Raw genomic sequence first — 26,822 nt, forward strand, 5'->3', positions numbered from 1 at the left:
TACATTAATCTGGCCCTGAGGAGGAGGACGAGGTAGCCAACACTGCTTCTTTTCAAAAATTTTAAATGAGGGTACACCCCAAAAGAGTGAGAAAGAGCAAAAATGGAACAATGGGTGGGTAAGGTCGGTATCCATTGCTATTCTGCATAAGGTACGGAAAAGTCCCGTGGGATCCATGCCTGGTTCATTTTAATGAACGTGAGCTTGTCCACATTGTCTCTGGACAGGCGGCTGCGCTTGTCTGTTATAACGCCCCCAGCCGTGCTAAATACCCGTTCAGATAATACACTGGCTGCAGGGCACGCCAGCACCTCCAAGGCGTAAAGGGCAAGCTCAAGCCATGTGCCCAATTTGGAGACCCAGAAGTTGAAGGGGGCAGACCCGTCATTCACTACATGTAGGCGTGTGCACACATACTGCTCCACCATGTTGGTAAAATGCTGCCTCCTGCTAAGACGTTCCATCTGAGCTGCTGGTGCTGCTGTTTGTTGTGGCGTGCTGACAAAGCTTTTCCACATTTCGGCCATGCTAACCCTGCCTTCTGAGGTGCTGGCGGTGCCCTGGTTGCGTTGGCGACCTCCTCCTCCTCCTCCTCTGCCTTGTGCTTCCACTGTGGCCCCGCTGTCAGATGGGAATGCCAGCAGCATGGCGTCTACCAGCGTGCGCTTGTACTCGCGCATCTTGCGATCGCGCTCCAGTGAGTGAATTAAGGACGGTGCGTTGTCCTTGTAACGGGGATCCAGCACAAGTTAGAATGTGGGCAACTCGGCGGTCGTTGTGGAGACACTGCAGCATGTAATCGCTCATGTGTGCCAGGCTGCCCAGAGGCAACGAAAGGCTGTCCTCTGTGGGAGGTGTATCGTCCGTGTCCTCTGTATCCCCCCAGCCACGCACCAGTGATGGCCATGAGCTGGGCTGGGTGCCACCCTGCTGTGAACATGGTTCCATCTCCTCCTCCAGCTCCTCCTCCTCCTCATCCTCCTCATCCTCCTCATCCTCCAGAACTGTGCCCCTGCTGGACAATTGCGTCCCTGGCGTTTGCGTGTGCAGGAACCCACCCTCGGAGCCCCTTGCGAATGACTGCCCTGAAAGCCTTGGAAATGTTACCTCTTCATCCTCCTCCTCCTCCTCATCCTGTGCCACATCCTCTTCCATCATCGCCCGAATTGTTTTTTCAAGGAGGCATAGAAGTGGGATAGTTAAGCTGAGAACGGCGTCATTGCCACTGGCCATGTTGGTGGAGTACTCAAAACAGCGCAACAAGGCACACAGGTCTCGCATGGAGGCCCAGTTAAATTAAATAGCGGAATAGAAAATATGATCCAAAAAAAGTGTATGTATATCACACGTACACAACCACACTGGGCCCCAATTACTATTGTTTGTACCCCTAAAAGGCTAGATGAGGAGTAGGGGGAGTATGGAACAGGCAGCACCCTCAAACCTTCAGAAGTATGAGATGAACCCCAACAACTTGGAAAGGTGGATCTCTCTCACACGTACCGACACAGACTATCCCGCAATTCAATTGATCCTCAAAGGTTTTTATTGAATAGCGGAATAGGAAATATGATCAAAAAAAGTGTATGTATCTCGCACGTACACAACCACACTAGGCCCCAATTACTATTGTTTGTACCCCTAAAAGGCTAGATGAGGAGTAGGGGGGGTATGGAACAGGCAGCACCCTCAAACCTTCAGAAGTATGAGATGAACCCCAACAACTTGGAAAGGTGGATCTCTCTCACACGTACCGACACAGACTATCCCCCAATTTAACTGATCCCCAAAGGTTTTTGATTAAATAGCGGAATAGAAAATATGATCCCAAAAAAGTGTATGTATATCACACGTACACAACCACACTAGGCCCCAATTACTATTGTTTGTACCCCTAAAAGGCTAGATGAGGAGTAGGGGGAGTTTGGAACAGGCAGCACCCTCAAACCTTCAGAAGTATGAGATGAACCCCAACAACTTGGAAAGGTGGATCTCTCTCACACGTACCGACACAGACTATCCCGCAATTCAATTGATCCTCAAAGGTTTTTATTGAATAGCGGAATAGGAAATATGATCAAAAAAAGTGTATGTATCTCGCACGTACACAACCACACTAGGCCCCAATTACTATTGTTTGTACCCCTAAAAGGCTAGATGAGGAGTAGGGGGGGTATGGAACAGGCAGCACCCTCAAACCTTCAGAAGTATGAGATGAACCCCAACAACTTGGAAAGGTGGATCTCTCTCACACGTACCGACACAGACTATCCCCCAATTTAACTGATCCCCAAAGGTTTTTGATTAAATAGCGGAATAGAAAATATGATCCCAAAAAAGTGTATGTATATCACACGTACACAACCACACTGGGCCCCAATTACTATTGTTTGTACCCCTAAAAGGCTAGATGAGGAGTAGGGGGAGTATGGAACAGGCAGCACCCTCAAACCTTCAGAAGTATGAGATGAACCCCAACAACTTGGAAAGGTGGATCTCTCTCACACGTACCGACACAGACTATCCCGCAATTCAATTGATCCTCAAAGGTTTTTATTGAATAGCGGAATAGGAAATATGATCAAAAAAAGTGTATGTATCTCGCACGTACACAACCACACTAGGCCCCAATTACTATTGTTTGTACCCCTAAAAGGCTAGATGAGGAGTAGGGGGGGTATGGAACAGGCAGCACCCTCAAACCTTCAGAAGTATGAGATGAACCCCAACAACTTGGAAAGGTGGATCTCTCTCACACGTACCGACACAGACTATCCCCCAATTTAACTGATCCCCAAAGGTTTTTGATTAAATAGCGGAATAGAAAATATGATCCCAAAAAAGTGTATGTATATCACACGTACACAACCACACTGGGCCCCAATTACTATTGTTTGTACCCCTAAAAGGCTAGATGAGGAGTAGGGGGAGTATGGAACAGGCAGCACCCTCAAACCTTCAGAAGTATGAGATGAACCCCAACAACTTGGAAAGGTGGATCTCTCTCACACGTACCGACACAGACTATCCCGCAATTCAATTGATCCTCAAAGGTTTTTATTGAATAGCGGAATAGGAAATATGATCAAAAAAAGTGTATGTATCTCGCACGTACACAACCACACTAGGCCCCAATTACTATTGTTTGTACCCCTAAAAGGCTAGATGAGGAGTAGGGGGGGTATGGAACAGGCAGCACCCTCAAACCTTCAGAAGTATGAGATGAACCCCAACAACTTGGAAAGGTGGATCTCTCTCACACGTACCGACACAGACTATCCCCCAATTTAACTGATCCCCAAAGGTTTTTGATTAAATAGCGGAATAGAAAATATGATCCCAAAAAAGTGTATGTATATCACACGTACACAACCACACTGGGCCCCAATTACTATTGTTTGTACCCCTAAAAGGCTAGATGAGGAGTAGGGGGAGTATGGAACAGGCAGCACCCTCAAACCTTCAGAAGTATGAGATGAACCCCAACAACTTGGAAAGGTGGATCTCTCTCACACGTACCGACACAGACTATCCCGCAATTCAATTGATCCTCAAAGGTTTTTATTGAATAGCGGAATAGGAAATATGATCAAAAAAAGTGTATGTATCTCGCACGTACACAACCACACTAGGCCCCAATTACTATTGTTTGTACCCCTAAAAGGCTAGATGAGGAGTAGGGGGGGTATGGAACAGGCAGCACCCTCAAACCTTCAGAAGTATGAGATGAACCCCAACAACTTGGAAAGGTGGATCTCTCTCACACGTACCGACACAGACTATCCCCCAATTTAACTGATCCCCAAAGGTTTTTGATTAAATAGCGGAATAGAAAATATGATCCAAAAAAAGTGTATGTATATCACACGTACACAACCACACTAGGCCCCAATTACTATTGTTTGTACCCCTAAAAGGCTAGATGAGGAGTAGGGGGGGTATGGAACAGGCAGCACCCTCAAACCTTCAGAAGTATGAGATGAACCCCAACAACTTGGAAAGGTGGATCTCTCTCACACGTACCAACACAGACTATCCCCCAATTTAACTGATCCCCAAAGGTTTTTGATTAAATAGCGGAATAGAAAATATGATCCCAAAAAAGTGTATGTATATCACACGTACACAACCACACTAGGCCCCAATTACTATTGTTTGTACCCCTAAAAGGCTAGGAGTAGGGGGAGTATGGAACAGGCAGCACCCTCAAACCTTCAGAAGTATGAGATGAACCCCAACAACTTGGAAAGGTGGATCTCTCTCACACGTACCAACACAGACTATCCCCCAATTTAACTGATCCCCAAAGGTTTTTGATTAAATAGCGGAATAGAAAATATGATCCCAAAAAAGTGTATGTATATCACACGTACACAACCACACTAGGCCCCAATTACTATTGTTTGTACCCCTAAAAGGCTAGGAGTAGGGGGAGTATGGAACAGGCAGCACCCTCAAACCTTCAGAAGTATGAGATGAACCCCAACAACTTGGAAAGGTGGATCTCTCTCACACGTACCAACACAGACTATCCCCCAATTTAACTGATCCCCAAAGGTTTTTGATTAAATAGCGGAATAGAAAATATGATCCCAAAAAAGTGTATGTATATCACACGTACACAACCACACTAGGCCCCAATTACTATTGTTTGTACCCCTAAAAGGCTAGGAGTAGGGGGAGTATGGAACAGGCAGCACCCTCAAACCTTCAGAAGTATGAGATGAACCCCAACAACTTGGAAAGGTGGATCTCTCTCACACGTACCAACACAGACTATCCCCCAATTTAACTGATCCCCAAAGGTTTTTGATTAAATAGCGGAATAGAAAATATGATCCCAAAAAAGTGTATGTATATCACACGTACACAACCACACTAGGCCCCAATTACTATTGTTTGTACCCCTAAAAGGCTAGGAGTAGGGGGAGTATGGAACAGGCAGCACCCTCAAACCTTCAGAAGTATGAGATGAACCCCAACAACTTGGAAAGGTGGATCTCTCTCACACGTACCAACACAGACTATCCCCCAATTTAACTGATCCCCAAAGGTTTTTGATTAAATAGCGGAATAGAAAATATGATCCCAAAAAAGTGTATGTATATCACACGTACACAACCACACTAGGCCCCAATTACTATTGTTTGTACCCCTAAAAGGCTAGGAGTAGGGGGAGTATGGAACAGGCAGCACCCTCAAACCTTCAGAAGTATGAGATGAACCCCAACAACTTGGAAAGGTGGATCTCTCTCACACGTACCAACACAGACTATCCCCCAATTTAACTGATCCCCAAAGGTTTTTGATTAAATAGCGGAATAGAAAATATGATCCCAAAAAAGTGTATGTATATCACACGTACACAACCACACTAGGCCCCAATTACTATTGTTTGTACCCCTAAAAGGCTAGGAGTAGGGGGAGTATGGAACAGGCAGCACCCTCAAACCTTCAGAAGTATGAGATGAACCCCAACAACTTGGAAAGGTGGATCTCTCTCACACGTACCAACACAGACTATCCCCCAATTTAACTGATCCCCAAAGGTTTTTGATTAAATAGCGGAATAGAAAATATGATCCCAAAAAAGTGTATGTATATCACACGTACACAACCACACTAGGCCCCAATTACTATTGTTTGTACCCCTAAAAGGCTAGGAGTAGGGGGAGTATGGAACAGGCAGCACCCTCAAACCTTCAGAAGTATGAGATGAACCCCAACAACTTGGAAAGGTGGATCTCTCTCACACGTACCAACACAGACTATCCCCCAATTTAACTGATCCCCAAAGGTTTTTGATTAAATAGCGGAATAGAAAATATGATCCCAAAAAAGTGTATGTATATCACACGTACACAACCACACTAGGCCCCAATTACTATTGTTTGTACCCCTAAAAGGCTAGGAGTAGGGGGAGTATGGAACAGGCAGCACCCTCAAACCTTCAGAAGTATGAGATGAACCCCAACAACTTGGAAAGGTGGATCTCTCTCACACGTACCAACACAGACTATCCCCCAATTTAACTGATCCCCAAAGGTTTTTGATTAAATAGCGGAATAGAAAATATGATCCCAAAAAAGTGTATGTATATCACACGTACACAACCACACTAGGCCCCAATTACTATTGTTTGTACCCCTAAAAGGCTAGGAGTAGGGGGAGTATGGAACAGGCAGCACCCTCAAACCTTCAGAAGTATGAGATGAACCCCAACAACTTGGAAAGGTGGATCTCTCTCACACGTACCAACACAGACTATCCCCCAATTTAACTGATCCCCAAAGGTTTTTGATTAAATAGCGGAATAGAAAATATGATCCCAAAAAAGTGTATGTATATCACACGTACACAACCACACTAGGCCCCAATTACTATTGTTTGTACCCCTAAAAGGCTAGGAGTAGGGGGAGTATGGAACAGGCAGCACCCTCAAACCTTCAGAAGTATGAGATGAACCCCAACAACTTGGAAAGGTGGATCTCTCTCACACGTACCAACACAGACTATCCCCCAATTTAACTGATCCCCAAAGGTTTTTGATTAAATAGCGGAATAGAAAATATGATCCCAAAAAAGTGTATGTATATCACACGTACACAACCACACTAGGCCCCAATTACTATTGTTTGTACCCCTAAAAGGCTAGATGAGGAGTAGGGGGAGTATGGAACAGGCAGCACCCTCAAACCTTCAGAAGTATGAGATTGTGTTCACTGTACCCCACAAAGATTGAGTTCACTGCACCCCACAATGATTGTGTTCACTGCACCCCACAAAGATTGTGTTCACTGCACCTCACAAAGATTGTGTTCACTGTACCCCCCAAAGATTGTGTTCACTGCACCCCACAAAGATTCTGTTCACTGTACCCCACAAAGATTGTGTTCACTGCACCCCAAAAAGATTGTGTTCACTGCACCCCAAAAAGGATGTTGTTCACTGCACCCCAAAAAGGATGTTGTTCACTCCACCCCAAAAAGATTGTGTTCACTGCACCCCACAAAGATTGTGTTCACTGCACCCCAAAAAGATTGTGTTCACTGCACCCCAAAAATGATTTTGTTCACTGCACCCCAAAAAGGATTTTGTTCACTGCACCCCAAAAAGGATGTTGTTCACTCCACCCCAAAAAGATTGTGTTCACTGCACCCCAAAAAGATTGTGTTCACTGCACCCCACAAAGGATTTTGTTCACTGCACCCCAAAAAGATTGTGTTCACTGCACCCCAAAAAGGATGTTGTTCACTGCACCCCAAAAAGGATTTTGTTCACTGCACCCCAAAAAGATTGTGTTCACTGCACCCCACAAAGGATTTTGTTCACTGCACCCCACAAAGATTGTGTTCACTGCACACCAAAAAGGATTGTGTTCACTGCACCCCAAAAAGATTTTGTTCACTGCACCCCAAAAAGATTGTGTTCACTGCAGCCCAAAAAGATTGTGTTCACTGCAGCCCAAAAAGATTGTGTTCACTGCAGCCCAAAAAGATTGTGTTCACTGCAGCCCAAAAAGATTGTGTTCACTGCAGCCCAAAAAGATTGTGTTCACTGCAGCTCACACACAGAAAAATGGATGTGGATCACTGACACCTGCCTATCTCCAATCCCACACCACACAGCAATATCGATTGTAGTTTGTAGAACACAGTTTCCCTAAAATTCAGCAGACTCTGTCCCTAACAGGATTGAGAAGAGATCGTAGATCAGGATTGAGTGCAGACCCCACCCCCCACACAGCAATATCGATTGTAGTTTGTAGAAGACACTGACCCTATAATTCAGCAGACTCTATCCCTAAAATGCCTACAACTCGCCCTGCCTAAACACTCCGACCTGTCCCTCAATTCTATCCGGACACAAATGGTTTTTTCCTGCCTATCTTTCCCTAATCAGCAGCCAGCACGTTGATGTGTGCTCTGTCCCTGAATCTAAGCAGCATAATGACGCCGCTGCGGCTGCCTCGAACTTATAAAGACTTGGTCACATGCTTCAGACGGCCAATCACAGCTACTGAGACATTTGCAGGCATGGCTGGGATGGCTTAAGGCACACCAGTTAAACGATTGTTGATTGGCTGTTGAAAGCCCGCCATGAAAAGAGCGCCAAAGCATGCAAAACCCGGAAATAAAACGACCGAACACGGATTTTTACCCGAACATACAGTAAAGTGTCCGTGTCCGTGTTCGGGTACAAAAAATCCAATTATTCGGTACGAACACGAATAATACAGTCCGTGTTCGCTCAACACTATTAACCACTACTCTCTGAATTCTATCTTTTAGACAATTTTCTATCCATTTACAAACTGATCTTTCCAATCCTGTAGACTTTACCTTACACATTAGCCGTGTGTGGGGAACTGTGTCAAACGCTTTTGCAAAATCTAAGTATACTACATCCACAGCCACTTCTCTGTCCAAGGTTTTACTTACCTCCTCATAAAAAGTAATCAGATTTGTTTGACAACTTCTGTCTTTCATGAATCAATGCTGTCTGTTGCTTAACATATTTTTTTCCAGCAAGAACTATAGAAGTTAAACTAACAGGTCTATAGTTGCTTGGAAAAGACTTTGATCCCATTTTAAATATAGGCACCATATTGGCCCTACGCCAATCCAGTGATACTATTCCAGTCCTTAACGAGTCCCTAAAAATTAGAAACAAAAGCTTTGAAATTACAGCACTCAATTCTTTAAGGATGCATGGGTGGATGCCATCTGGTCCACAGGCTTTATCCATCCTTATTCTGTCTAAATATTTTTGGACCATATCACTTTTGAGCCATTGTGTATTATTGGGGGCTGTGCCAATACACATGCTCCTTTGTATACACAGAGCTGAAGAAAGTATTTAATAAATTTGCCTTCTCTTTGTCCCCAGATACCCACTCCTGCTTATTTTATAAAGGGCCTACATGCTCAGACTATGAATATATTTGAAGAATTTTTTGGGGTTTGTCCTACTATATTTTGCAATCTGAATTGAATTTTTGCGTCCTTGATTTCCTTTTCACATATTCTGTTATATTCTTTGTAACAATTCCTTCATTTTTATATTTTTTAAAAGCTCTTTTCTTTTTATTTATAGCTTTTTTAGCTTTGGCTGTGAGCCACATAGGTTTTATTTTTAGCCTTTTAAACGTATTACCCATGGGAATATACTTTGCAGTGAGTTTGCATAAAGTCTTTTTGAAAATTTCCCATTTCTTTTCTGTGCTTATCAATGCCAATATTCCCTCCCAGTCTAAATCCTGGAGAGCAGTCCTCATCCTTGGAAAATTTGCTCTCTTAAAGTAAAGTGTTTTTGTATGTCCTGTATGCGTTTTTTGATCCACTGAGTGCGTTTACAACTAGTAAAAAAATAATAATTTGTTCATGTAAACAAGAAGTGTCAGAAAAGGCTTGGTGTTCAATTGGTTAGAAGAGTGGGTGATGTGTGGGGTAAACTTCTAATATTGGGCATAAAATGCCAGGACAGTTCAAACACCCCTTTTTGGAAAGTAGACACCCCAAGTTGTTTACTGAGAGGCATGTTAAGTCCATGGAATATTTTTATTTTGCCACAAGTTTCGGGTAAATTACAACTTTTTTTTTTTACACAAGGTTGTCACAAAATGATATATTGCTCACACATGCCATGGGTATATATTGAATGACACCCCAAAATGCATTTTGCTGCTTCTCCTGGGTACAGGGATACCACATGTGTGAGACTTTTTGGGAGCCTAGCTGTGTATAGGACCCCAAAAACCAATCACCGCCTTTAGGTTTTCTAAGGGCATAAATTGCCTATTTTACTTTTTCACTGCCTATCAAATTTTCAGAGGCCCTGAAATGTCAAGATAGCATAAAACCTCCCCAAATGACCCCATTTTGGAAAGAAGACACTCCAAGATATTTGCTAAGAGGCATGTTGAGTTCATGGAATATTTTATATTTTGCCACAAGTTTCGGGAAAATTACAATGTTTTGTTTTGTTTTTTATGCAGAGTTGTCACTTGCAAAATGCCTAAAAATTGTTTTTAGAAAAGATTTTCATTGTACACCATTACAACCTTCTAACTGCCAACCTCTTAACAACCAATGACATCATCCGTTCATACGGAGGATGTCAGTTGTCTGTATATCATCCTTGAAAATCCCAAATTTTATGGTTGTCCCCCAGAAAGGTAACAGATGGAACATTTTCCAATGGTGACACAGGGGAACCCCAGGAATTACCCTACTTTGCAGTGATTTCCTCTCATTTCCTGTTTTGGCAATGGGACAGGAAGTAAGGAAAAAGAACTAGACAAAACAAAGTTTGCATCATGGGCCCTCATAGACTAATTGACAAATACCAGATTAGTAAAATTGATTTTTTTTTTATAAATATCAAACATTAAGATAGTACAACACATACCATGTGTACAAAATACTAGATATGTGTATATGTGACCATACAGACAGTGTGCAATATACAATTGCCTAAAAACAATGGACTAGGTATGACCGAAAAGAATAGTTGTGGCACCTAACATGTTACGGACTTGTTGAATGTATTGTACTTCTTCAGAGGTGACAACAAAGTTTGACAACGAATCTAAATATAAATACAAATGTTAATACATAAATTCAGTACATGCATAATATATATGTACTGTGCTGCTGATAGTTCATGACATAGCGCAGTACTTACATGTCCAATAGGTAATGACCCAGCAGTCCAGTTAAAAATGACAAATTTCAGAAAACTGACAAATGCTGGAGCTTGTTGGTAGAGAACTCAGTGCTGTACAGATCCATGTCAGGCAACATCATATGCTGAGAGGCCCACTAGCTTGTTCTTGGGTCTCGAGGATTCAGGGCAGGTAAAAAATACACCTAGTACCCAATACTCAGCCGCTGCATATGAAAGGGATAACAGAACATTGACTAAATAGTTTTGTATATATATATATATATATATATATGTATATATATATATATATATATATATATATATATATATATATATACATATATATATATATATATATATATATATATATATATATATATATATATATATATATATATAATGTGTACAACATTTGTATAGCAAAAACAGAAAATATGAGGAAATGTATGTGTTTTCAAAGAAAAGATTGATCATCGAAACTGCAGCCAAAAGGAGCAGCGTGTGTGTGGTGTGTGTGTGTGTGTGTGTGGTTTGTGTGTGTGTGTGGTGTGTGTGTAAGTGTGGTGTGTGTGTGGTGTGTGTGTTGTGTGTTTAAGTGTGTGTGTAAGTGTGGTGTGTGGGTGTTTGGTGTGTGTGTGTAAGTGTGGTGTGTGGGTGTGTATGTGTGCGTGTGTGTGTGTGTATGTATGTGTGTGGTGTGGGTGTGTGGTGTGTGTGTGTGTGTGTTTGTGTGTGTGTGTGTGTGCATGTGTGTGTGGTGTGTGTATGATGTGTGTGTGTGGAGGGGTGGGTGCGCCGATAGCTGGTTGAAGCAGCTCCCGGTATTCAGTGCTTTGTGAATATATAATAAGAATGTGATAAGTATTGGGGTGCGCTAAACAACAATAATGAAGACCCAAATGAATGGGATGACAAAATTCAAAAATAAATAATAATCATATGTGAATATAAATTTTCATAAACTGGTGACACTGGTGTTTAGCATAATAAATTATCATAAACAAAAAGTTCATAAGTGTCCATAAGTATGGTGATGAATAAACTGGAAATTAAAACGACATGCTTCCAAATCCAAAGTGTAAATCCTCCACCAAGTGAATTTCTTCCTTACCAGACGGAAGAAGTAAAGTGCCAAAACATAACAATGTGCCGAAAACAAAATGGAAATCCCACAGTGCTCCAAATCAGCTGGTGAAACACCTGAATTGGTCTCTTACCAGATGGTAAGTGTGGTGTCTGTGTGTGTGGTGTGTGTGGTGTCTGTGTGTGTGTGTGTGGTATGTGTGTGGTGTGTGTGTGGTGTGTGGTGTGTGTGTGTGGTGTGGTGTGTGTGTGTGTTTGTTGTGTGTGTGTGTGTGTGGTGTGGTGTGAGTGGCAACAGTTAAGAAATGTTGGCACTTGGAAACAAACAGTCTAGTTTTGAACATTCCGGAACATTCCGCCATTCATTCTAATGGGGCAACTTACCAAAGTTGGAGGTGCCCATCTTCAAACGGCTCTAGTGTAAAAGTTCTAAATCTCACAGCTTAAAGACTTATACAGTAGGAATCACAAGACCCCGGCCGAAATTTTGTTGTATAGTATGTCTATCAAACAGTAAAACTATTGGCACCGTCACAGGTTAGAAAACGGCCTTGAAATTTGAGATGGTTTGAGTGCAGTTTCAGTGAATGTCAATGGACAGCGTGAGAGATGTGGACATGTTAAGTGGCAGCAGGGATAGGCAAACGTTTTGATGTGACATTTGTGAGGTGGTCTTAAAAATGAGGGAGTGGCAGCAGTTTAGAAATTGTGGCAAGATTTCTTCGCTCACCCTCTAACTATTTTCAGGCCCCACTCTAGTTTTGAACATTCTGCCATTCATTCCTATGGGGCCAATTTCGCCAAAGTTCGCTACAAAAACGACGATATTTAGAAAACCTTCCAAAAAGTAATAGCAATGCGATCAGGAACGATACGCTCGTTTCGGTATATTACTTGTCTATGTAGTGCAAAAACTGTGGGAGGAGTTAGGGTGCCAAATTTTCATATAGGCTTTCACTACAATAGGAATAATATATATGTGAAAGAATAGTAAGTGTACTTGCCATAGGCAAGAACACTTAAATATTTACAAAAATGTGAGGGGTGTACTCAATTACTTACTTTTGTGAGATACTGTAAATATAAATTAAATATATATTATATATATACAGTGCCTTGCGAAAGTATTCGGCCCCCTTTAACTTTGCGACCTTTTGCCACATTTCAGGCTTCAAACATAAAGATATAAAACTGTAATTTTTTGTGAAGAATCAACAACAAGAATCTGTAGAAAGAACTGAAAACTGCTGTTCACAAACGCTCTCCATCCAACCTCAATGAGCTCGAGCTGTTTTGCAAGTAGGAATGGGCAAAAATTTCAGTCTCTCGATGTGCAAAACTGATAGAGACATACCCAAAGCGACTTACAGCTGTAATCGCAGCAAAAGGTGGCACTACAAAGTATTAACTTAAGGGGGCTGAATAATTTTGCACACCCAATTTTTCAGTTTTTTATTTGTTAAAAAAGTTTGAAATATCCAATAAATTTCGTTCCACTTCATGATTGTGTCCCACTTGTTGTTGATTCTTAACAAAAAATTACAGTTTTATATCTTTATGTTTGAAGCCTGAAATGTGGCAAAAGGTTGCAAAGTTCAAGGGGGCGAATACTTTCGCAAGGCACTGTATGGTAGTAAACAGGATTCTGGTCAATTTTACAAAGGGTTATTTCATCTTTATAAAAAAAGCTGATAGGCAGCTTGAAAAGGTGAACAAACCATTTAAGTCTACATTTAAAAGAGAAATTGGCCTATAACAAGGGCACAGTTGTGGGTATTTTCCCTCTTTCAGGATGATTGTTATTTGTGCCTGTGGAGTGTCTCTGGGTAGCGTGTGATCTTCTATGATGGAATTGTAGGCTGTCACGAATAGCCAAAGTATCTTGAAATAATATAGTAGGACAACTTGAATCCATCCAGGCCTGGAGCTTTCCCAGATTTCATCATTTTAAGGGTGAGATTGCATTCTTCCCTAGAAATGGGTTGCTCTAGTTCCTGAATAGCATCCTCTGCCAGGTGGGGCATATTTGAATTCTGTAAATACTGTAAAATTAAAGAATGTGTCTGAGGGGAAGACATTTAGAGATCAGGGGACACCAAGTTATATAATTTGGAATAGTGAGGCGATACCTGGGGAGTCTCGAACTACAGTCCATCCTCCTCTTTTATATGAGAAATATAGTTTCTTGCTCTTGTAGCCTGCAAGGGCTTTAGCTATGTCAGTAAGTATTGTATTCAAACTAACTGGTAGGGCTGTTAAAATGTTGGTAATAAATTGGGTTAAAGATTATTAATAGGAGTGTTAGAGTATCCTAATTTTGGACATCAGAAATCTGATTTGTATGCTCCTTTTTCCCCTGCATTCCAGGTTTGATCAGAGTACTCCACAAAAAGCATGTGTGGGATTCCCAGTGAGTAAGGAGAGATGAGTCTTCCTTGGGGTTATTTGTAAAAGTTAAAGTGATTGTAAAGTCTGTTTTTTTTTTTTTTTCAATAAAAATAACAAGCATGTTATACTTACCTCCTCTGTGCAGTTGGTTTTGCACAGAGCCACCCCAATCCTCCCCTTCTCTGGTCCCTCTTCAGCTCTCCTGGCCTCTACCTTCCTTTGAGTGCCCCCACAGCAAGCAACTTGCTATGGGGGCACCGGAGCCGAGTCACAGCTCCATGTATCCATTCAGACACAGAGCTGTGGATTGGCCCCTCCCCTCCATCTCCCCATTGGCTAACTGATTTTGATTGACAGCAGCAGGAGCCAATGCCACTGCTGCTGTGTCTTATCCAATGAGGAGGGGAATCACGGATGGCTGAGACAGTCGTGGACATTGCTTGCTCGAGAGGGGGCTTAGGTAAGCATTAGGAGGGCTGAGGGGGGCTGCTACACACAGAAGGTTTTTTATCATAAAGCATAGAATGCATTAAGATAAAAAACCTTCTGACTTTAAAACTCCTTTAAGTTATGTAGTACTTGTCGCTTATATGTAGAGTCCTAAATCAAAGTTTTGTTCAGTTTCCACAGCCAGGTTTTGTTTGCATTAACCCTAAACAACAGAGTACAATGTGTAGAAGCATGATCAAATATAGAAAAGGATCCAATAACCATTAAAGATAATACTGTGTTAGTGGGTTGGTCAATGAATATGTTATTTATCCCTTTTTTTTTTGAGTGACCAACCCGCACTATGCATTTTCACTGCGTGGTAACTCAAAAGGGCAGGGATGCCTGAAGTTGTTTTTTACTGCCTACAAATGTACAGTATGCTTATTGTGCTGTAATCCCTTTATATTACATATTGGTTAATTGGGAATAAAAGATTGAGAGCTCAATCAAAGCTTTTTTATGGAAACATTGTATTGTTAGTCAAACTCCAGTATAGGGATGTTGCATATTTTTGTTACACTTGGTGTGTTGGCACAATGATTAGTAAATATATTTGCTTTTTCGCTATTATTTTTGACTCCATTATTTATTCCACTTCATGAGACATTTTTTGAACAATGTATTCATGGACATGCTCTTCTCTTCCCTTAGCTGAGTGGTGTCACATGTCAAGTGCTTCATTTATACAAAATATTAGGTCCCCAGTCTTTCCTTTACCACCCTCTTCATGGTCTAACTTATTAATTCTATTACCAAATTTTTATTTCAAAAATAAATCTTTTGTGTAGACATTTCTTTACATTTTTCCTTGTAACATCACCAGCCATTTTCTTATTCTGAACTGCCGTTGTCAGTTATCTTACTTGCTAATTGTGAGATATTCTGTTCCTATTTCTAGAGCCAAACGGTTTCATCAGTGAGCCCATGTTTTTACACCTGTCATGGAATAAGAGTTTTGTGATTTCACTATGTTTGTCACTTCCAGTCACTTCACAGTACTGTGGATATCACTTTCCAGTGCACCCAGGACCGTCTTATCTTGTTTTTTTATTCTTTCAGGATCATAATTTAGCCATCACACTTCAACAGTGTTATTATCCGGGTAGTCAGGGTGAGGGTGAGCACTCACTTTAGTCTCTCCTCCTGCCAGCTGCAGGTATATTCTTACTGCCTCATACATGGGACTTGCTGCTCATTTTGCTAGTATTTATTCTTGCCCCACTTATACCAAATGCAATGATATACAAAACCAACACTTTTTAATGTGCAGTTATACAGCACTCTAAAATATAACTTGCACATGATCATTTTATCACAAAAGCTAGGAAAACTTCAACAAAGGCTGAAAGTAACAATTGCAGTCAGTAAAACAACTATAAAGTAACAATGTTAGTTATCCATAATCAAATGTCACTTTGCCAGCCCTATTACTCATTTTAGGATGCACCTTTGTGGTTTAAAATTAGGCTCAACTGTTTTCAGGTCTATTTTTGTATTTAGGTTTCTTGACACCTACTGGGGATGAATGTGTGTGAATTTTGTGACTGATGGCCTACCATATAGTATGCTAAATCAAAACAGAGCCCCTGGTTGGCAAATAAATTACTGAAGCCCACTTTGCAGATCCAAGAAATCATGTTGTCCTATAAGTTGTAATAAAAGTCGCTATTTCTAGTTCTGGATAGCACCTAATAGGAGATAAATGAGGTGGAGAAATGACTATACATTAGGGAATGGAGTGGTAATGGTACTACTAACTAGAGATTATTTGTCCATTCTAGACTAGGAGGGGCTGGTTTGCATTTTGGGGGGACTCTATGCTATTTTTTCCATTTTTGCTGTAGGGTGTGCAGCAAAAATGACATTCACACAGCAAAAAAAAAAAAAAAAAAAAATCAGTTTAAATTAATTGCAAATTACATTTATTGCTGCAATAAAACATCTCTAAAAAAATTTAAAAAATCTAATTTTTTAATCAGTTTAGGCCAGATTGTATTCTGCTACAAATCCCAAAAAGCGTATTTTAATTGGTTTGCGCAAATCTCGTTTACAAACTACGGGATAGATTTTTGGATTTTTTATTTATTTTTTTGTTTTTATTAGTAATGGCGATGATCAGCATTTTTTAGCGGGACTGCAACATTGTGGTGGACAGATTGGGCCCCTAACTGACATTTTTGACACTTTGGGGACCAGTGACATTAATACAGTAATCAGTGCTAAATATTATGCACTGTTACTGTATAAATGACACTGGCAGGGAAGGGGTTAACACTGGGGGGTGATCAAAGGGGTTAATGTGTGCCTAAATATCCTTACTGACTGTGTGGGGGAATGGTTCTGTGACAGGCACAGAGAGATCAGGGTTTGAGCTTAGCTGAATCTCCTGTTCTGTCCCTGCCTGTCTGACAGAGGACTCACCTGCTTTGTTTACATAAGCAGGCGGGTCTTCTGTCAGTTTATCTGAGGATTGTGGGAGGACAGAGGCAATCGCCGCCGCTCCTCCCGCGGCCCACCTCCCATTGTGTCTAAACCTTGTGTACGAAATCACGTAGTACTACGTGATTTTGTGCAGCTGAGCCGCCCTGCCACATTAATACTATGGTGGGCGGTCGGCAAGAGGTTAAACAAGGAAGCTGACAGCTGTCAAAGTTATTTGCCGGCATTTTTAAAATGTTTTTCCTTTGTAAATGTAAGTGCTAAAAAAAATCACTGCTTATGGCCAAATGAAATTAAATTATTATTTTTTTTTTTTGCATCGATACATTTTCCCTAGGGCAAAGCTCATCCCGTGCTATTTTCTTTACACTTCTTTGCATATTAGCCCAAAAATCATGCATTTTACATTTTCATATCTTCATATTCATATTTTCATATCAAACATATCTTAAAAATTTACTTTTCTTTTGTCTGTGGTTCTCAAAAAGGAGGCTACTGAGAATACATACCTCAGTTTTATATCTGATAAAAACTTCCACTATAAAACATTCAAGCATTAAGTTAGTCATTCATGCCAAGCTGTCTACATTTGTATTTTCCCTCACTACCGCTGTCTTTTTTACTGACTGCTTGGGAGCCCTTGCTGCATCATTTACCATAAGGACAACAACTAATATCAAGTAACAAGAAACAATTAACAAATATCAAAGACAACAGCTTCTAAAACCCGTGCAAATTTCCCTGTCAAGCTTTCAAATTTATTGTAGGTGTCTAGACTTCTGAAGCCAGTGTCTATTTCTACCAAAAGGCAACAGATAATAAACTGATGGTGACTGCTCATGAAACAAAAGATGTTGATAATTAGTAAAATTCTGCTTGAGTGTCAATGACATTAAAAACATGAACTAAATAGTATAGGATGGAGCACACCTGGCTGCTGGCCATTAGTGTCTAGTAGACATGCCTAATTGAAAGGAAAGAGACGTTAGGGGTAAAATAAAAAAAGATATATATCACTGAACATTTTTGAAAAACAATTATTACTATACAGTACATCTACAAATAATGATTCTGCTAAACAATTCAGGAGAAACTAAGGAAAGAATAAAACCTAGTTATAAAGTGCTACATACACATGGTAAAGGTGACATTCACCATATTATTTCCAGGAGAGAAGATATGGATAAAAATAACACATAAAAGTTTGTTGCAGTGTCATTTTTTTGCAACTATCTTGACAGGTTGTCCTAACTAATGCTTCATTGGCTGCTTATTTCCCAATAGAAGTGGATGATCATTAAATATAAAAACTGCTAAAAATAACAAATAAAAAATTACAGAAGGGGAAATGCTCACATCAGCCTCAACAACACAAAAAGCATGCACTTTTACTTCCTAGGCAAATATACAGTAGCCCCATAATGTATAACAAGTGAATGTACGAAGAAGGAGAAGATGGCAGAGTGTGGTACACAGGCAAGCTCTGAATATTTTCTTGAGTTTTGTAAAATAATGCTATTGCAATAGCTGTTACACCTAGTATGGCACCTGGAAAAATTGCTCCTTCCTGTAATCTTTAGGTAATCATCACTTCCTATTTGTCAATACCACATTACCAGCTATCCTAAAAAGAGTAAACTAGGTCATGGCATTAAATGCCCCTTGCCTGCCCTTAACTTTTACATCCCCAAATTTGTTAAGTGTTCCAATACCCTTATGGCTATTAATGCCACAAATTCTTCTTTGCTGCCATCTCACATTGCTATTCCTACTGATTGTCATATTATTGGAAACTTTGGTTAGCTCTATTCAGCTCCTTCCTTATTTTACCTGCTTCATAGATCCTGACCATGACTCTCAATCTAGACTAACATTTTATAATTTTATTCCTGAGACCACCCCCCCCCCCCCCAGCAGAATGTCTCTCATTATCAACACTAAGCTTGACTTCTGCCCTATTCTTGTTTCTTCATTTGGATGCTTGCACTGTGAATTTGTAATTACTTTGAGCATGTTGATTTCTTTGCCCACCTGCTTCAAATTTGTCTGTTATTTTTAGATCTTCTTCTGTGCTTCTCCTGAAGAAGTGAGCTGTGACCCCGCAAAACACGTAGAGAAACCTTCAGCACAGGTTATACATTTTTGATGGAAAATGTCTTACTTTATTGCTCTTATGTCGTCTACTTTTGCATTTCTCATAATTGGCAATTGTAAATGACTATGTTCTTAAAATGCATGTTATATTGTCGGTCTAGATAAATAAAACGGTTTTTGTATATTTTATATACATATCTTTTTCTCATTTTTGTGTTTGAGTGTTACTCATTAAAGTCCCTTGGGCAATGAATTTTGTTTGTGTTTAAATGAAGATATAAGTTATAGCTGACACACCAGAGGCGGGGAGGCAGATCCCAATGGACAGACAAGCAAGTTTTGAAGTGGGCAATTTGAAGCCATTTTTTTTTTATATTTTGAGGAACTCTCCATTGCTCTGTAAAAAAAAATATATATTTTGCTTTCAGTTACACTTTATTAAATACTAGACATTAAGCCCGTTAAATTAATGGGCGCTAGAACATATGTAGCATCCCTGTTGCCCTAGCAACATCGGGGACATGCGCAGAGCGGACCGAGCGTCTCTCGCGTGCGAGCGCACACCCGCCGCGTGCCCGCGCACACCCGCCGCTTCAACATTTTCGCCCGGCCGCCCGAAGTCTCTGCGCTCCAAGTCCCAACGGCTGTCCATGGGGCACATGCGCAGTAGCGCAATCCCACGGACACAGGGACTGGACGCAGAGCCACTTGTACTTTATATAGTAAGATATATATATTTATATATATATATTTTTAATTCTTATATATATATATATATATATATATATATATATATACAGGCGGTCCCCGGGTTACGAACACAATAGGGACTGTAGGTTTGTTCTTAAGTTGAATCTGTTTGTAAGTCGGAACATGTACTTTTTTACGTGTAACTCCAGCCCAAAAAATTCATAAGGATACAGACAGCAGTACAAACCTCATTGTGGCTCTAACCCCACACCATACAGTACTGTACTAGTCAAAACTAAAAGGCTAAAAGAGACCCAGAAGGATAGTTACATTCAACATAGCTAGAAGTACAAGTACAATACAGTGGTTCTGCTTCCAATACAGAGTAATGTAATCTCACCAGTTTCCAGACAGTTCCACCAGCTTCTGCCTGTGCAGTGGGATGCTTCTGGGCAGTGTAGGGCAATCAGTACATGTAGTACATGCAGCGTGCATTGTGGCCGGCACTAAGATGGATGCTATCCAGCACAGGAGCGAGAAGAAGCCGGAAGAAGCCAGCAGTGACGTCACGCGGGCGCCGCCACCGTTCGTAAGTAGGAGTCGTTCGTCACGCCCCCGTTCGTAAGTAGGAGTCGTTCGTCACGGGGCCCCGTTCGTAAGTAGGAGTCGTTCGCAACTCAGATGTTCGTAAGTCGGGGACTGCCTGTATATATAAATTTTTTTAAACTAATATTTCATATTTGGTTTTTAATATGTATCTTTAGTATTTCATTATATTTAGTACTTCTTAATTTCTTATTTTTTATTATTTATTTATTATTATTATTATTATTTAGTATACTTAGAAAAGAAGGAGCTATATATATATATATATATATATATATATATATTTTTTTTTTTTAATACTAATATTTCATATTTGGTTTTTAATATGTATCTTTAGTATTTTGTTATATTTAGTATTTCTTATTTTCTTATTTTTTATTATTTATTACTATTATTATTATTATTATTATTATTATTATTTAGTATACTTAGAAAAGAAGGAGCAATATATATATATATATATATATATATATATTTTTTTTTTTTAATTATTACATTTATATATATATATATATATATATATATATATATATATATATATATATATATATATATATATATATATATATATATATATAAATATATATATATATATATATATATATATATATATTTTTTTTTTTTAATACTAATATTTCATATTTGGTTTTTAATATGTATCTTTAGTTTTCGTTATATTTAGTATTTCTTAATTTCTTATTTTTTATTATTTATTTTTTATTATTATTATTTAGTATACTTAGGAGCTGCTTTTAATGAATTCATTACATGGCCGATGTCCTGTCGGATAATGCCTCCCCGTCTCTTCTCAGTCAGCTGGTCTTCCCGCACTGTCTCCCGTCGAAAAATACATCTGACGGACTGTGCACGGGCGAAAAAATGACGTCAACCCCAGCTGAGCGGAGCAGTCAGCTGGAGTGACGTCATTTACAGCGCATGCGCAGTCCATCGCCGGCCCGAAGTCTCTGCGCTCAAAGTCCCAACAGCTGTCCGTGGGGCACATGCGCAGTAGCGCAATCCCATGGACACAGGGACTGCACGCAGAGACATTTTCACTTTATTATATTACATTTTAAGAATGTAAAGTGTGTTTCCACTTTGCAGCCAAAGTAGAATGACAATTATTTATATATTTGTAACATGTTCCTATTTACATAGCTTACCATTAAAACAATATTTTAAATGGCTACTTATCTTTTTACATGCTCCTTTCTGAATGTTTCAGGGCTAAAATGGTCTACTTAGCTCTCCCTTGAGAAGTAATGTTAATAATTAGGCTAGGGAGTTGTGTTTGCCGTAATTAATCCTGTGTGTAATATGCTGGCAGATTTTCTTATCACTTGTAAACTAGATGCACTGGTGCACTGGTAGTTGCATGTATGGTAATGCACTTAATAAACATACTGTATTTGTCCTCAAGCTTGTCCCCTGTGTCCACATTGTCCTCTATTCAAAGCAAAAAAAGCTGCCAAAAGTGTCTATGATACAACTAAAAAAAGGTAGGGAATAAAAACATATATATATTTAGATATGATGTGTGAATGGGAACTCATAGCAAACAAACAGTGGGGGTTTCTCAAATCTGAACACAAAAACATAAATATATTTGAAGTACACCAAATGCCAAATGTTGCCACTTGTCTGTACGAGTATTCATGTTTGCCTGACTGTAGAAGAGTGTATATTTGCATAGCAAGGCCATTAATGCCACTAAGTTGTGTAAACACAGGGCAGTTCTTGACTGATTGATTTGTTGATTGATTGATTGGTTAAATAATTAATTAACTGATTTATTGATTTGATAGATACCAAGATTAAGGATGGCAAAGAAGATTGAGGATTCATACCCTGTATGCGCATAGATTCAAGCCTTACCAGTACCAAATAGCCCCCCCCCCCCCATAGGAAACTGTAAGGGAATGTCTACCACATGACAATTATTCTGGTCACATGCTTGAAGCTGTTTAAAGAATGGGACTAGATAGAATGCTAAGTGTAAAGAATAAACAATGTGTTTAAGTAACTCTGTTTTAATATTTAAAACCTACTAGAAGTGTGTTAGGATACATGAAATATGAAAAATAAATAATCTCCTAAAATGTATTTAAAATAGGCAAAGCTTGGTGGTCTTATTCCTTCTCGGAACTAACATGTCCATCATTACTGCTGGGCTCAGATAATATTTATTTGAGAGTTGGGAAGGAGATAGACTGAATTCCTGGGATGTTGTTTTTAGTTACTGAGATAAGGCCTGTCTGAGTCAAGTAGTCAGGAGGAATGTAAATAGTTTTTGGAGAACGTGAGTTATAATTTGTTCACTAGCCTTTATTACTCCTCCTGCAAGGATATTTTAATTTCTCATATATTCAATTTCAGTATTTGTTTAATTTGTATATATATATATATATATATATATATATATATATATATATATATATATATAAACACACAGTATATGGACAATATATATATATATAGTGTTTTTTTACAGTATATATGCAATATCTGTTGACAGAGCTACTGCTAATATACAGTATATCTCTGATGCAAAAATGTTTTAAAAAAAAATTATTATAATTGTAAAATGATCAACTGATCCCTAAAATGCACACCTTTTTCACAAGCCTCCTTAAGGCTGTTGATAATATAATATACAAAATCCCAAATAACCAAAAGGTAACAAAAAACACATATAGCTATTCCTTTACAACCTGCCCTGATTAGCCTCACCCTTTAGCATCTCATATTTGTTTTTAACAAAAATTTGAAGTCATTATGTCTTGCATGCTAGTTGAATGATGGGGTCCTGACGGATACAATACATTCCATGGGATATTAAACCCACTTTATCTGTGAAGGACAGCGTAGTGTTGTACCTGGGCCGAACAATCAATCAAGTTTAAGGCATCTCCTCCTCATCAAGCCCTCCCCCGGACAGCTAATGAAATCCCGCTAATGAGAAAACAGGGGAAAGGGTTTTTTTGGGTGTTAATGAGTAGGGATGATCGAACTTTTGAAAAGTTCGGTTCGACCAGAACACCCGAATTTCCCAAAAGTTCGGTTCGGATTTCAGAACCCCATTGAAATCAATGGGACCCGAACTTCGGTAATTAAAAAACACCATTTTTAAGCCCTAAAACCTAATAAATGCCCCTAAAAAGTGCCTAGGGTTCTGGGTCATGCCCCATTAACTATTAATCACACAAAAAAAAGTTCTTAAAAATTGTAATTTTTGATAAAAAAAGCCAATTATTGAAAAAAATTTAAAAAAAGAGAGAGATTTTTTTATTTTCACTTTGGATTTAGTATCTGGGGGGTCTAAAAGGTGTGCATGTGAAGTTTCAGCTCTGTAGCATGTCCAGAACCATGAAAAAAAAAAAAAGATAATTTTTCAGTAGAACAGGGATGTGGGTCGGGACCCTCCTTTAACTTTAACACCTATATGATCTTTTTTTCTGGTTCTGGACATGCTACAGAGCTGAAACTTCACAGGTACACCTTTTAGACCCCCCAGACACAAAATCACACAAAAAAGTTCTTAAAAATTGTCATTTTTGATAAAAAAAGCCAATTATTGAAAAAATTAAAAAAAAAAAATGAGATTTTTTGATTTTTACTTTGGATTTCAGATCTGGGGGGTCGAAAAGGTGTACATGTGAAGTTTCAGCTCTGTAGCATGTCCAGAACCATAAAAAAAAAGATTGTTTGTATTAGAAAACTTTCAGACAGGGGGTTGATTTCGCTGCTGTAACACCTCACCTTTAATAGGCATTTTTTTGGGTTCTTTGCAGTCAGGAAAAACATCTGAACTTGTGTATAGTGGTACTGTGCACAAGTTCTGATGTTTTGCCTGCCTCCACAACCCCCCAAAAAATGCCAGCAAAAACACACCTGGGCGTTTTTTTTTTTTTTTGACGCTAGCTTTTTTTTTTTTGGCATTTTTTGGGGTTCTTTTGAGGCAGGCAAAACATCTGAACTTGTGTATAGTGGTGTATATACACACATCCATATATTTATATACACACCTAGACATATATAGGTGTGATAGTAGCAGAAATATATGCTTGCGCTAATGAAATCATTTACAGTAATATATTTCTGCTACTATCACACCTATATATGTCTAGGTGTGTATATAAATATATGTATGTGTGTATATATACCACTATACACAAGTTCAGATGTTTTGCCTGCCTCAAAAGAACCCCAAAAAATGCCAAAAAAACGCTAGCGTCCAAAAAAAAATGCCCAGGTGTGTTTTTGCTGGCATTTTTTGGGGGTTTTTGGAGGCAGGCAAAACATCAGAACTTGTGCACAGTACCACTATACACAAGTTCAGATGTTTTTCCTGACTGCAAAGAACCCAAAAAAATGCCTTCTATTAAACCGGCAAGGTGTTACAGCAGCGAAGCCAACCCCCTGTCTGAAAGTTTTCTAATACAAACGATCTTTTTTTTATGGTTCTGGACATGCTACAGAGCTGAAACTTCACATGTACACTTTTTAGACCCCCCAGATCTGAAATCCAAAGTAAAAATCAAAAAATCTCTTTTTTTTTTTTTTTTTTTTTCAATAATTGGCTTTTTTTATCAAAAATGACAATTTTTAAGAACTTTTTTGTGTGTGATTTTGTGTCTGGGGGGTCTAAAAGGTGTACCTGTGAAGTTTCAGCTCTGTAGCATGTCCAGAACCAGAAAAAAAAAGGATTGTATGTATTAGAAAACTTTCAGCTCAGGGGGTTAGCTTCTCTCCACACCTTGCCGGTTTCAAAGCAGGCATTTTTTTGGGTTCTTTGCAGTCAGGAAAAACATCTGAACTTGTGTATAGTGGTACTGTGCACAAGTTCAGATGTTTTGCCTGCCTCCAAAACCCCCCAAAAAATGCCAGCAAAAACACACCTGGGCGTTTTTTTTTTTTTTGACGCTAGCTTTTTTTGGCATTTTTTTGGGTTCTTTTGAGGCAGGCAAAACATCTGAACTTGTGTATAGTGGTATATATACACACATACATATATTTATATACACACCTAGACATATATAGGTGTGATAGTAGCAGAAATATATAACTGTAAATGATTTAATTAGCGCAAGCATATATTTCTGCTACTATCACACCTATATATGTCTTGGTGTGTATATAAATATATGGATGTGTGTATATACACCACTATACACAAGTTCAGATGTTTTGCCTGCCTCCAAAACCCCCCAAAAAATGCCAGCAAAAACACACCTGGGCATTTTTTTTTTTGACGCTAGCGTTTTTTTTTGGCATTTTTTGGGTTCTTTTGAGGCAGGCAAAACATCTGAACATGTGTATAGGGGGTATATATAGACATATATGTCTGAATATATACCCCTAGACATATATAGGTGTGATAGTAGCAGAAATATATTACTGTAAATGATTTCATTAGCGCAAACATTTATTTCTGCTACTATCACACCTATATATGTCTAGGGGTATATATTCAGACATATATGTCTATATATACCCCCTATACACATGTTCAGATGTCATGTCTGACATCAAACATGTCCTCAAAAAAGCACTGGCAGTGGCAGCCCCTGCAGCATAAAAAATGCTTGGCTGGTGAGAAGCCATATGGGTGTGCCGAAGCAATTCAGAGAAATGATCATTTCTCTATAGCGGTCACCCTGCTATGGAAGGGTTTTGTCACCCTGCCATAGCAGTCACTGCCAGTTAACCCTACACTACACTACGGTCCCCTTACACTTAACACTTTCCCTACAGAAACTAAATTTTTGAAGCTAACTTAAGTGTAAAGGAGCACTCTAACTACACTAGATATCCCTTTCCTCACACTAAAAATAGCTAAATGACACTTTTAAAGTAAAATTAGCAGAACTGCTTCCACTCTCTTCCATGTCCAGTATAACAATGCTAGGAATATGGCGGGGGCGATCTTATATACTGGGGGGCGTATTCACTAATGATTGGTCTAGGGACCCCCTAGTCACTCCAATCACATTCCTAGCATTCTCCTGCCCCCTCAATTGGCTTTTGCTAATGGTTCTGGTCCAATCACGGGCTTTTAAAGCCCATTTCCTGAAGCATTGCATTTTGGGCGGTTCTGGTTGCCGAATTCCGAACTTTTTGGGCAAAAAGTTCTAAATTCGGCCGAACCTCGAACACCCAATGTTTGGGCCGAACCGATGGTCGACCCGAACCGTTCGATCATCCCTATTAATGAGTAGGGTGATCGAACTTTTGAAAAGTTCGGTTCGACCAGAACACCCGAATTTCCCGAAAGTTCGGTTCGGATTCCAGAACCCCATTGAAATCAACGGGACCCGAATTTCTGGAATCAAAAAACACAATTTTGAAGCCCTAAAACCCAA

The sequence above is a fragment of the Pelophylax lessonae genome (assembly GCF_965119305.1).
Source record: "Pelophylax lessonae genome assembly, chromosome: 10".
Lineage (NCBI taxonomy): Eukaryota > Metazoa > Chordata > Amphibia > Anura > Ranidae > Pelophylax > Pelophylax lessonae.